The sequence below is a fragment of the Glycine soja genome, chromosome 20 (genome assembly GCF_004193775.1).
Source record: "Glycine soja cultivar W05 chromosome 20, ASM419377v2, whole genome shotgun sequence".
Taxonomy (NCBI): domain Eukaryota; kingdom Viridiplantae; phylum Streptophyta; class Magnoliopsida; order Fabales; family Fabaceae; genus Glycine; species Glycine soja.
Window position 1 is genome coordinate 10,521,322 of NC_041021.1, and position 13,000 is coordinate 10,534,321.

The following is a 13,000-nucleotide window of genomic DNA, read 5'->3' on the forward strand; positions in this document are numbered from 1 at the left end:
TATATATTTTAAGCTCACAAAAGAAAAGAATTTTATATTTTAACATATAAATCAATCAAATCAACGTTAATTTTTTTGTTAATTTATTATAAAAAAAAGATATTTCTATTTATTTCTAAATTTTAAAATTTCTTCTGTAGATATCAATTTATCTAATTATTGATACCTACAGTTACCTTAATTATATATATTTATTATTTTCATTATTTATACATTTACCTTAATATAAAATAATGTTGGTGAGATAATAAAGGCCTAATTTAATATGAAAATCATTATAGAAATTTCATATTAAAGTCAAATTTGATATTTTTATTTAAAAATAAATCATCTTAAATTTAATATTATATTAATATTTATATTAGTAAAATGAAAATTCTATATAGCATTGGAGGAATTTAGTTTTTGGTGGGAGTCATGGAAATAAATCAAGTAATGTGGTTAAAAGTATTTCCTTAAATTAACCTTATTCATAATTCAACAAAAAAAAACTATTCATTAACAACCGATTTTAACAAAGGACAGAGAAACATGTTTGCACATAACATTTCACGGATCCAATCACAATTAACATCAAGACATGAAATTCATGAGCAAGTAATTGTAGATCTGAAAATCACTTTCAAGTACCTGCATCAAAAAAGAAAAAGGACAAAACCATAATTTTAACACTTGGAACGATCACAGCCACACATAAAAGTCTATCTATTCCTCGTGGAACACAGTTAAGTGGTTAAAAGTTAAGCTTAGGGAACGTAAGAGACACAGAACAGAGTCCCGACTCGTGACATAGCACGTGAAGAAGAAGAATCCAGTCACCAGAGCCGGATACTTCTCGAAAAAACCCGCCGGAGAAACCTTTGCTTCTCTGTGATAATAATTATTAAAAAATGAAAAAAATGAATGACATTAGTTAGGAGAGTGACGTGGTCGAGTTCGCTGAGTCAGAATGGATGAAACGAACCTCACCCGGCGGAATCACTGCCCTCGGCCGGCGATGACGAGGCATGGCCGGAGGAGGAAGGCCTCCTTCTTCAGCGCTGGCGAGCAGAGCTTTGGGCGTAGCTGCCTCACCCAAAACAGGTTCCCGTCGTTCGCCACGGAGCCCACGGCCTTCACGGTGACGAGGGAGGGGCCGGCACCGACCTCCCGCGGTGGCTTGCGGAGGTGAGGGAGGGAGGACAAGGTTCCGGTGCGTGACCGCACTCGCGACTCCATGACGAGGAAGGAATAACAAAAATAAGAGAATGTGTCTATGTGAGAAAGAGATATGACTTTCTCGTTTTAGTGGCTCTCAGTTTTGTTCTTTCGGGGTTTAGGAAGAGGAAAGAGGCACGGGACGCGTTTTCTCGAGAAGGAGGGGAGAAGGCATTGTTGGAAAGAGGGAAGAGCATTGGAAAGAGGAAGAGTCATCAGCATTATTCAAATTTAAATTTTAAAACTGCACAAGTTTAAAGACGGTTTTTCTCGAAACCGTATTTGAATACTATAAAATAAAGGCGGTTTGGTAAAACCGTCTTTGAAATGTTGTCGATATTTACAAAACTGCCATTACCCCCAAACAAAAGCGGTTTTGTAAGGACCCACTTTAAATGCGTGTCGTGAAATGCGTTATTTCTAGTAGTCAGAGTCTTAAGGCACATATTTTTATTTTTGAATTTCATAATTATCTTTAAATTATTTTGTTTGCAAATAATTATGCTTATATTATTATATGTGCAAGTAAATGTGAGGCTAACACATAAGAAAAAATAGTGGAGGAGACAAAAGAAGGTTATTATTTATAATTGACAAAGATATTTATTCAAAAGGATTAAATGTGACTTTGGTCCCATATTTTGTTTACTGTGCAATTTTTTTTTTCCTCTATTTTAAAATAGAGATGTTTGATCCATAATTTAAGAAATCCATGATTTTAATCCTCTATTTCAAAATAGAGACATGTGGTCATCTTATTTTAGAATATTTATAATTTTAGTCAAATCTTCAATTTTATCTATGATTTATTTCTTTTATTTTGATACTATTAAACCTTAGACCTAACATATTCAAGATCAAATCAAAATTATAATGTAAGAAATAAAACATAGATAAAATTGAAGATTTAACCAAAATTACATTTTTTTAAAAGAAAATTTGAGAACCAAAATTGAGTTTTCTAAAATTGAATGACCACAAGTATTTATTTTAAAATATAGGGATTAATTATGATTTTTTTTAAAATATAGGGACCAAATTAAATATCGCTATTTTAAAATGAAAAGACCAAAATTATAGATTAAGAAAAAAGAAATATCAAACTTACATATAAGCCTATTTAAAATTATGTATAAAATATTTTTAGCAATTTCATATTGATTACCGACAATTAGGTTTTTTTTATTACTTGCATCCATTAATAAACAATTAGTTTAATAATAATAATAATAATAATAATAATAATAATAATAATAATAATTATAATACGCATGCAGTGAAAAAGGTAAAATGTATAATTATTATAAATTGTTGAGGGTGACTTTAAATAACTTGGTGTTAGTATATGATGTCTTTGTATTGAAAAGACACTTTGCATACTCCTTTTACACCTTATACCTAAACTTGTTTTATTTCATTTAATGGAATTAATCTTTGATCTTATTATTTTTTATTTGTTTTTTGTGTGAATGTATCCCTTGTGCATTTTTTTTTTCAGATTCTCATTTTAGTTTATTTTTTTTTTGCTTAATTATATTGATGTGAGTCATCAACAAAGGAAGAGAGAGATGAAAAATATTGGGGTTGCCTTAGAAAAATATTTTCTTTTATCTAAAATATGTCTAAATGAATAATTGATAGACAAAATAATGTGTATATTACTTAATTTAATTAAAATAATTGTATGACCGTAAATTAAAATAATTTAAAATCAAATATCTCTATTTAAAAGTAACGGTATTTAATTATTTTCAGCTGCAAAATTAGTTAGCAGAATTTAATACTACATAAAAAATAATTTTTTTAATATATATAAAATTTGATCAAAGCTATATTTTTATAAAATAGTAAAAAAAGTATAAATTTATAAGTATTTAGAATTATCTAAAAAAAAGTAATTGAATGACCGTTAATTTAAAATTAAAATAATTTTAAAATAAAAGACCCCCACTTAAAGGTAGCGGTTTTAAATTATTCTAAGTAGGAAAAATAGTTAATTTTTTTAAGCAATTAGTTAATGATAAGTAGCAAGAATTTATTTTCGTAAAAAAATAAAAAAATTGATCCATTGAAATGCAATTGAATTATTGTTGTAAACAAAATGCAATTTAAATTTCATCAGAAAAGGACACCAATATTAAAGTTAGGTTTCAATATAAAAATATAATTTTTTAACGACAATTTAAAAATATATAGTTAAAAATGTTATTTCATATAAAAAAATATTTTTATTGTAATTAGGAACTCTTACTTTAGTTGATTAAGCTTTTATTTTAAATAACTATTTAAATTACTATGTTACATGATATATAATTAATTTTTATTTTTCCAATTTATCGTATTTTATAAATCATAGTCTACCATATATATAATTAACTTTATATCTATAATGTATACCAACAATTCATTAGAAAAATATATACAGTTAATTAATAATTAAAATTTAATATTTTAATCATAAATTATTCATAATATCTATTTAAAAATATTTATATATTTAAATTTTATTCTAAAAATATTCATAAACAATATTTAATTACCTACATGACAAAGGTCACCCATTCTAGTATTAGAAGAAGAAGAAAAAAAGTTTTATTTGCAAAAAGGCCATAACATCGATCATATTTGATGGATTGAATTTAACAACAAACTGCAGTATTTAATCACGACTTAATTGCAACCTGAATTAGTTTATATTCTATTTATTTATATAATTTAGTTTCAACAAAAGTACCTAATAAATTTCCCACCTAGGGCCTGTAGCTCAGTTGAATGAGCATAATATAAGTAATCAAATACAACAATCCAACATTTATTAAAACTCAAAAACATATTTAAGTCAATAAAAAAATAACAAAACAAATGATGGCTATGTCATACTTTTGGTCGGTCAACATTTATATATGCATAAAACCAAAAAAGCAAAGAGGTTCACGCGTTTACTTCTTGATTAAAATACTTGTGAAATCAAAACATTGACTTGATTTAATAATTAAAATACAACAATTCCTCAATTGCACAAGTTTGCACCTATCACTTCGTTAACATTGGCACGAGGAGGTTCAGTGTTCTGATCAATTTTGCAAAACAAGAGAAGAAATGGCCTTAGCTATGGTGGGAGAGGCACTTATCTCTGCTTCTGTGGAGATCTTATTAAACAGGATAGCTTCAACAGAGTTTCGAGATTTCTTCTTCATCACAGAGCTGAATGTTTCTGTGTTGGATGAGGTAAAGATAAAGCTGTTAGCACTTAATGTTGTACTCAATGATGCTGAGGAGAAGCATATAACTGTGAAAGCATGGGTTGATGAATTGAAAGATGTTGTCTATGACGCAGAAGATTTGTTGGATGCAATCAACACAGAATCCTTAGGAAGCAAGGTCAAGGGAGAATCTACAAAGTTTACTAGTCAGGTCAGATCATTACTTTCTTCTCGCTTTACAAAATTCCATAGGAGCATGAATTCCAAGCTTGAAGCAATATCTAGAAGGCTAGAACATTTTGTGAAACAAAAAGATATTCTTGGTTTGCAAAGTGTTTCTAGGAGAGTCTCTTGTAGAACAGCTACAGATTCATTGATTGAATCTGTTGTTGTGGCAAGAGAGGATGAGAAAGAGAAGCTACTAAACATGCTTCTATCTGATGGTGACAACAAGAATAATAATAACATAGAAGTGATCACAATATTGGGCATGGGAGGTCTGGGAAAAACAACCCTTGCTCAATGCCTTTTATAATGACAATGAAGTACAAGATCATTTTGATTTGACAGCTTGGGCATGGGTGTCAGATGATTTTGATGTTTTTAGGTTAACGAAGAAAATCGTTGAGTCTCTTACTATGAAGGATTGTCATAATACTAATCTTGATGTTCTTCGTGTTGAATTAAAGAATAACTTAAGAGAGAAGAAATTTTTGCTTGTGCTTGATGACCTTTGGAATGACAAGTATAGTGACTGGCATCACCTAACAACTCCTTTCAGTAGCGGGAAAAAGGGAAGTAAGATCATTGTTACAACCCGACAACAAAGAGTTGCAAAGGTCACGCATACATTTCCCATCTGTGAGTTGAAACCTCTTACTGATGAAAATTGTTGGCGAATACTAGCTAGACATGCATTTGAAAATGATGGTTATGACAAATATCCAAACCTAGAATAAATTGGTAGGAAAATTGCAAGAAAATGCAATGGCCTAGCTACCATTAGCTGCTAAAACATTGGGAGGCCTTTTGCGATCAAATGTCGATGTCGGGGAATGGAATAAAATTCTGAACAGCAACTTATGGGCACATGATGATGTTTTACCAGCTTTACGCATAAGTTATCTTCATCTGCCAGCATTTATGAAAAGATGTTTTGCATATTGTTCAATTTTTCCGAGACAACATTTGTTGGATAGGAAGGAATTGATTTTGTTATGGATGGCTGAAGGCTTTCTACAACAGCCTCATGGAGAGAAACCAATGGAATTAGCTGGCGCAGAATGCTTTGATGAATTATTATTTAGATCTTTAATTGAAAAAGACAAGACTAAAGCAAAGGAGAAGTTCAGAATGCATAACCTCATTTATGATTTAGCTAAACTAGTATCTGGAAAATGTTATTGCTACTTTGAAAGTGGTGAAATCCCAGGAACTGTTCGCCATTTAGCATTTCTTACAAAGTGGTGTGATGTCTCTAGAAGATTTGAGGGTTTGTATGACATGAACTCTCTGAGGACCTTTCGACCCCAACCCCGATATCCAGATTTTGAAAGTTACTTGACCAAGATGGTATCACATATATGGTTGCCAAAACTAAGATGCTTGCGAATATTGTCATTGTGTCAATACACCAATATCACTGAGCTGCCTGATTCAATAGGCTATTTGGTGCTTTTGCAGTATCTTGACCTTTCCTATACTTCTATCAAAAGGTTGCCTGATGCAACTTTCAAGCTTTACAAATTGCAGACTCTGAAATTAACAAATTGTAAATTTCTTACTCATCTTCCTAGACAGATAGGAAATTTGGTCAATTTACGCCACCTTGATATTAGTGGCACAACTTTGGTGGAAATGCATGTAACATTCCATTTTTTTCGTAAATAAAATTTTAGAGAATAATGATGTTTTATAAATAAATAAATAAATAAAAATAGATATGATAAAATAATGATTTGAGAAAAAATAAAAAGGATATGTTATTCATATGATAGAGAATAAAATAGAGTTTCTTTTATTTATAAAATAATAAAAATAAATAAATAGAGTAAATAATAGGTCGTGAATACCCTTAGCTATAAATAGCAACATACTAGGTCAGTTTTGAGACCTCAGTCTCCTCTATCTTTTAATTTCATTTTTTCTCTCTTCCTCAAAACTCTTTCTTTTTCCCGCAGGCCGCCAAACCTGTCTCAGAAAAATGATGATCTCGGGCTCATTCACCGTTGGATCATCGTGAAATTTAAACAGCATGTTTGCAACCCAATTCCTAGCATTCTCACCGTTGTGAATTATGATAGCGTGTCTGAGCTAAGAGAAATAACCTTCGCATTGTAGCATTTTCCTTTCCCGCAGAAACCCAGAGCTGTCTCGGTAAAACTACGATCCCCGTTTTGTTAACCGTTGGATTGTCCTGAAATTTTGATATCTTGTGTGAAATTCAATTGCGCACACCTTCACCGTTGAGATTTGCGAAATAATATTCGTGAAGGGAGAAAAAAGTAATCACACGAAGATAGTACAAATGGAGGCTTCAATCTCTTCTCATTCTCTCTAACGTTTGGGAACCCTATCAGAGCAACCAGAGGAAGAAATTGAGGAATCTTAGGAACTTGCTAGAGATGCCACTATTGCTTTCGGAAGACATGAGTCCGCTTAGAGGTAAGGGATGAGTTATTCACAATTGGGGATTAGTGAGAACATGTGTAGGGATCCTTAAAATATTAAATTGGGGTTTTATTTTAGGATGTTTATTAAATTGTAATTTTTCCTTTATAATTATAAATAAAATATTGATGTTCTGATGAGAAATGCTTGATAAATTGTGTTCTTGATATTTGTATATTTTGACCTATGATTTTGATATAATTGTGTAATATTATTTGAGGGGTTTTAGTCCCCAGGTTGTGATAGTCTTTTGTATAAATTGTTATATTGAGGATATGAAATGATGATTCAAATTGTGAGTATGTGGTGAATTGAACATGTGATGAATGACGGAATACATGTATATTGAGATGTGTATTGTGTTGTGAGCTATGAATTGTGCAATCACACAACTGTAAGACCCTGTAAGGGTGACGAGTTTTACGTGACGAGTATCGTAATGAGATCTATTGTGGAAAACCGACGAGTTTAATCACAAGCACGATGAGTTAAAATGATTTTGAAAATAATTAAGTAGTTGTGTGTATTGCATAGTTCGTAGGTAAAGTGAATATGATTCATAAGGTGTGATAACATGCTATTTTGAGATTATACCATTGTAATTGAGATTGAGTGTATGTGATAAACTGAGTATGCACGTGATTGAGATGTTGTGTGTATCGATATGTTGTGTGCATTGAGTTGTAAACTATGGATTGTACAATCACACGACTTTAAGACCCTTTAAGGGCGGTGAGTTAATGCTAAGACCCTTTAAGGGCGACGAGTTAAAACTATTTTGAGAACAATTGAGGAGTCGTGTGTTTTGTACAGTTCATAGATAGAGTCTGTGTGCTAAAATGTTTTCTGGGTTGGACCTGAATCAGGAGGGAGAGGCCCTGACGGACTCTTCGGAGTGTAGGCCTTGGGGGTCACACGGTTTGAGTGCTCCTTTAAGCCTATGTTGATCCCATATGGTTGGAGCATTCTCGCAAAACACTGTGACCCTAACTGGTCTCCCTATGATATTACCTAGTGAGAGTGACTTGACTTGTTAGTGTGTGGTTTGTCTTGTCATGTACTCCTAGGCGCCCGACGAGGTTTTTCACTGACATGGTACCACATTGCATATAGGATTGAGTCTTAACATAACTGTTGCATACGCTTGCTAATTGTTTATTATGAAAATTGATGTGTTATTATAGCTTGATCGGAGTGTGGGATTCTTGTGTAATATGATTGATGATTGAAAAGTGAATTTTGAATGACAACGTGGTGAAATTACGTGAGCTATGTTTAAGCAAGTGGTATCTCATTTATATAATATGTATATTTAATTGTCTTGTTTCTCTATTAGCTAAGAATGTGATAACTCACTCCCTATGTGTTGTTGTGTTTGGATCCTGTGATGATCTTGAACTTGTGTTCGGGGGAGCAGATGAATAGGTGGATGACTATGAAGAACCTCATGCTAGAGGACACGAGAACACAACATTCTGATAGGGTGGGACATTAGGATATAGGTTCTATATTAATTGTATGAAGCTTAGACGACCTTGTTTGAGTCGAGATTACTCTTTTGACTCCATTATTATTTATTTAGACAAGTTTGAATATGATGTAGAAGAAAATGAATGTGAGCCTTTTTCCCCTTTGAAAGACTTGTTTAAAAAAATGTTTTAAAAATACTTTTAATTAATATTTGAATTTTTATTCCTTTATTAGTATATATGTGAGGGGTAGAGGGTGTCACATTTTAGTGGTATCAGAGCAGGTCGAACCTTTCGGCCAGTGTGTTATGTGCTTACCATATTCTGGTGTGCACTCTATGTGGTTACTTATGACTAGTTTTGTTGAACGTGCTTGAATTATTAATTATATTTTACTTTACATGATTAAATGAGATTGAATGATGCTTGTGATGTGTGTTGCATCCTTAATGTCTGTTATACCATAATTCCATTGTTGAGTCATGAGTTATGAGACTGACCATCTCTACAATTCGTGAAGTGCGGTAGGATGTCATGGCAAGCTGTTAAGTGATACAAGTGGACTTGAAAACTTGATGTGTGTGGTAATGTTGTCAAAAACCTTGAACTTGCAGGTGTGTTATGAATTAATGCGTTTAATCAATGTGTTAGCATGTGTTGACTAATTCTTTTTTCTTTCTTTGTGTGTGACCATTAGTGTGGTTGTTGTAACTTGTGATTCCTTAAATACACTCTTGGTGACTGTTCAATTCTTACTTCTTATACGTATGTGATATACTTGTTATAGAAATCTTATAATTCTAAGTATGCTTGTAGTATAATGTTCTGCCTTAATTGCATAGACAATATAGTTGTTTATGAATTCTTTCTTTTAGCGATGCTAATACTCTATTGTTCGATGACTCATCGAGATATAATTATTAAGGAATACTCTTTCGACTGTACCTTTCCGTTCTAGTACAATCCATTTTCCGTTGTGTTGCTTGCTTAAGTCAAGTAATTTGATTACACTTGAAAGTTTGAGTATAATTCATTCTTTGTGTTATAAGCCTACATCAAACAATTGGATTACTGATGTTTCTGTCATAATCAAGCGATTGTTAACGTCTTTATATGGGTGTACATTGTCGTCATGTTTTCGTTTATAGAATTCATTTGGAATATCTATGGTTGATTCTGGATGAGTAATCCTTATTTAAAATTATTGTCTCCTAATTAATCGGGTGCTCATCTTGTTATTGGTTACTCATCTTCCAATCATGTCTTGTTAAACTGCTTGATATATTGTGATGTTGTTATTTTTGTTATGAATAGAGAAAGACCCACTCTTGTTAATCACATTAAGGTGTTCCTGTAAATGCAACCTTCTCCCACTGATCCTCGTAAAAGATCCAACACATGTTGGTCAACTGTGCAATGTTGTGAATATCATGACAATTCACCATCATCTTTACTTCTGGTCAGAGGCCATTGAAAAATTTCACACATTTGGACCTCTCCCCAGCTTCCCCCTGATAATGAGGAAAATACCTTACGAGGTTCTCAAATCTCGCTGCATACTCTTCCACTGACATACTCCCCTATTTCAGCTCGAGGAACTCTCATTCCTATTCTTCACATCTTCTGGAAAATACATCTCCAGAAAAGTTTGTCTGAAGGTCCCTGATGTGTCCTTATTTTCTCCTATTTCTTAACCCTTTTTGTCACCATTTTAATTACTGATTAGCCTTAATTATCAAATTAATTATGCAGTTTTATCATTTGGGCCTACTTGACTAATTTTGTGTTTTTAATTTAATTTCAGGAGAATTATAAGTAACTGGGTTTGAATCCGGAATTGGGCTTGGACTTGAAGAGAGCAGACAATTTTATTTTATCAAATCTTATCTTATCCAGATTTTATTTCATCTAGATTTTATTTCGTCTAGATTTTATTCCATCCAATCTTATCTTATCTTGTCCAAATTTTATTCCATCCAATCTTATCTTGTCCAGATTTTATTTTATTTATGGGCTTGGACTTAAAATAGATTTGTAAGCTTTGGGGCTGAGGACCTATATAACAGCACCAGGGTTTTAGTTTAGAGAGTTTTTTTTTTGGAGAGGAGAATAATTCTATGGTTTTAGAATTCTAGTTTTTGCTGTTCATGCGCACTGTTCGCGTAGAATAAAATTTGTTTTCTGCAATTTCATTTCTGCTTCAATCTACAATTTCGTTTTCTACTGATTAATGGAAGGCTAAGTCTCCAGCATTGTTTTCTCTTGAGGATCAAGCACAACTCTCTTTGAGGTTTTGTTATTACTATTGAATTCTGATCAGTTTTTCCTCTTCACCAATTACTTTGTATTTGTTGCTATTAATCCATGCATGCTTAGTGCTTGATTAATTGTCTTTGCGCTTAATTTACGTTCATGCTTAATGATCAGTTTCGTTCATGATTAATTGGTGTATGTGTTGCTTAATCACATAATGACAACCTTATGTTAATTTTCGCTTAGTAATTTAATTTAGGGTTGGATTAAGTGGTTGAACTGATTAAGGATAAATTCTCGTAACCCAGGATAAGAGACTTGCTTGTGAATCAAGGGGAAACAACATGTTTTAATTCTATTATTTTCTAATTCAAATTTGCTTGCTGTTTAATTTACAAAAACAAACAACCCCCCCAATTCGTTACTGTTTTATTACTATCTGTTATGAACGTTTGGTTGACCATTGCTTGTTGGGAGACGACCTAGGATCACTTCCTAGATACTGCATTTTTAATGTTTATTTGATTCGGGTACGGTCTCGATCAAATTTGGCGCCGTTGCTAGGGAGCAGTGGGCCAAAGGTTCATAATAGTGTTTAGTTTTTTTTTTGTGTGTAGCTCTGTCGTTTAGGTTGTGAGTGTGTGTTGTTTTGTTTTGAGTAGCGTTCTGTTTTGCATTTGAGTCGCGTTTCCTGTTTAGCGACTGTTTCAATTTTGTGTAATGCTTTGAATAGTGATTAGCGACTGATTTTGCAATTTAATTGGCAATTTTTGTTTTGATAGTTAGAGTTGTTATTTTTGGCTGATTTTTTGTGTGGTAGTTTGTTTTGGTCCATATTTTGTGTGAAAAATACCAGAAGCACTTGGTGTGGCTGAATTTGAGAGAGGCAAAAATTTTGGGGACTTGTTTTTAGCAAAACTTAAAACGGCCATAATTTTTGCTCCGGCTATCGAAATGACTATTATTTTATGCATTTGGGGTAGAAGAAAATTTCCCATGCCAATGGCAACTGACCTATGGTCTGTTGCCGTATTAAACTTGAAAAAATCAGCCGTTTACTAAGTTTTCTTTATTTTTTTAGTATTATTGTCTTATTTTTCTAAACTTTCCTTAGGCAGTTTTCATAGTTAGACTTTGAATTTTTGTCTGAAAATTTTTGTGCTATCTTTTCATGATTTTAGGGTGTTGCTCACAAAATTTCAGCTCATTTGGATATCGTTTGACTATAGTTGTAGTTTTAACCCTCTCTTGGTGCTTATTTGAGAACACATTATTTGTTGTATATAGTGCATGACTAGGGGCAATCCAGGTGATTTACAACCCTTCGATCCTGAAATAGATAGAACCTTTCATAGATTAGTTAGGCATAGTATGCATCCTGATCATTCTATGCATTTTGAGCATTCTGAGTATTCTGTTGCTGGTGATTCTGAATATTCTGATTTTGAGCATTCAATTACTAATTTTCATACTAAGAACATGGCTCAACCTCCACCTCGTGAGAGGACTCTTAGGGAGATGGCTGCACCTAATTTCACTTATGAAAACTTGTGCATTCAATATCCTGATGAGGGTGTTCCATATGTTCTCAAGACTGGACTAATACATTTGCTGCCCAAGTTTCATGGTCTTGCAGGTGAAGGATCCTCATAAGCATCTTAAGGAGTTCCATATTGTTTGTTCCACCATGAAGCCCCCTGATGTCCAAGAAGATCATATCTTGCTAAAGGCTTTTCCTTATTCTCTAGAGGCAGTGGCAAAAGATTGGCTATACTACCATACTCCTAGGTCCATTTTCAACTGGGATGACCTTAAGAGGGTGTTCTTGGAGAAATTCTTCCCTGCATCTAGGACCACTGCCATCAAAAAAGACATTTCGGGCATCAAGCAACTTAGTGGAGAGAGCTTGTATGAGTACTGGGAAAGATTCAAGAAATTGTTTGCAAGCTGTCCTCACCACCAGATTTCTGAGCAACTCCTTCTGCAATATTTCTATGAGGGACTTAGCAACATGGAGAGGAGCTCTTGGTGATATGACTCCTGCTAAGGCTAGGAATTTGATTGAGAAGATGGCTTCCAACTCCCAACAATTCGATGTAAGAAATGATGCTATTGTCCTTAGAGGAGTCCATGAGGTGGCCACATATTCATCTTCATCTGCTGAAAATAAAAAGCTTGAGGGAAAACTTGATGCCTTAGTCAACCTAG

At 33.0% G+C, this 13,000-nt stretch overlaps 1 long non-coding RNA gene, 1 other non-coding gene and 1 pseudogene across 2 annotated transcripts; 1 reads left to right on the plus strand and 2 right to left on the minus strand.

The window, feature by feature from the left end:
• Positions 1-476: 476 nt before the first annotated feature.
• Positions 477-1,428, minus strand: LOC114402771. Its single transcript, XR_003664505.1, has 2 exons — positions 965-1,428; positions 477-868 (listed from the first exon to the last, which is right to left on the minus strand). It is a non-coding gene; the product is annotated as an uncharacterized LOC114402771 (long non-coding RNA).
• A 2,727-nt stretch (positions 1,429-4,155) lies between these two features.
• On the plus strand, positions 4,156-6,305 carry LOC114402852 (annotated as a pseudogene).
• A 6,345-nt stretch (positions 6,306-12,650) lies between these two features.
• LOC114403968 lies at positions 12,651-12,757 on the minus strand. Its single transcript, XR_003664734.1, has one exon. It is a non-coding gene; the product is annotated as a small nucleolar RNA R71 (small nucleolar RNA).
• Positions 12,758-13,000: the final 243 nt, after the last annotated feature.